We start from the raw sequence: 930 nt of genomic DNA, 5'->3' as shown, positions 1-930 counted from the left end.
TTTCTCGGCCTAAAATTGATGACATTCAGTCAAGCATCCTTCATCCGGCTATTCAAGCTAACACCTTTGAAATCAAGCCGGGCACTATTCAGATGGTGCATAATTCTGTTTCTTTTGGAGGAGCGGCAACTGAAGACCCCAACATGCACATAAGGAATTTTGTCGAGATCTGCAGCACTTTTAAGTATAATGGCGTGACTGATGAGGCTATCAAGTTGAGGCTTTTCCCATTCTCACTAAGGGACAAGGCTAAAGACTGGTTACATTCTGAACCAGCTGGGTCCATCACTACGTGGCAAGATCTTGCGCAAAAGTTTCTGGTGAAGTTTTATCCGATGGCAAAGACTGCTGCTATGAGGAGTGCTCTTACTCAGTTTGCGCAGCAACCTACAGAATCTATGTGCGAGGCTTGAGAACGCTACAAGGAAATGTTGAGAAAATGTCCACATCATGGAATGCCGGATTGGATGGTGATCACTGGTTTCTATAATGGTTTGGGGGCCCAATCTCGGCCCATGCTCGATGCAGCAGCTGGAGGCGCCTTATGGGCTAAAAGCTATACTGAGGCGTATAATCTTATCGAGACGATGGCTGCAAATGAGCATCAAAACCCAACTCAGAGGATGACGTCAGGCAAGGTAGCAGGTATTCTGGAAGTTGATGCAGCCACCGCTATTGCAGCCCAGCTCCGAGCGCTATCAATGAAGGTTGATTCTTTGGCTACGTATGGAGTTAATCAAATAGCTATGGTTTGTGAGCTTTGTGCAGGTTCTCATGTTACGGATCAGTGTTCTCTTGTAAACGAATCTGTTCAGTATGTGAATAATTATCAGCGACAACAGCAGCCTGTGCTAGCGACCTATCATCCTAACAACAGAAATCATCCAAATTTCAGCTGGGGGAATAATCATAATGCTATTCAGCCACCAT

General features: G+C 45.5%; 1 non-coding gene across 1 annotated transcript; it reads right to left on the bottom strand.

Moving 5' to 3' along the window:
- Positions 1-350: 350 nt before the first annotated feature.
- LOC141699009 (small nucleolar RNA R71) lies at positions 351-457 on the bottom strand. Its single transcript, XR_012565501.1, has one exon. It is a non-coding gene; the product is annotated as a small nucleolar RNA R71 (small nucleolar RNA).
- Positions 458-930: the final 473 nt, after the last annotated feature.

This window comes from Apium graveolens, chromosome 11, assembly GCF_009905375.1.
Source record: "Apium graveolens cultivar Ventura chromosome 11, ASM990537v1, whole genome shotgun sequence".
Lineage (NCBI taxonomy): Eukaryota > Viridiplantae > Streptophyta > Magnoliopsida > Apiales > Apiaceae > Apium > Apium graveolens.
Note: the sequence above shows the minus strand (reverse complement) of the source record. Positions and strands in the feature narration are given on the sequence as shown.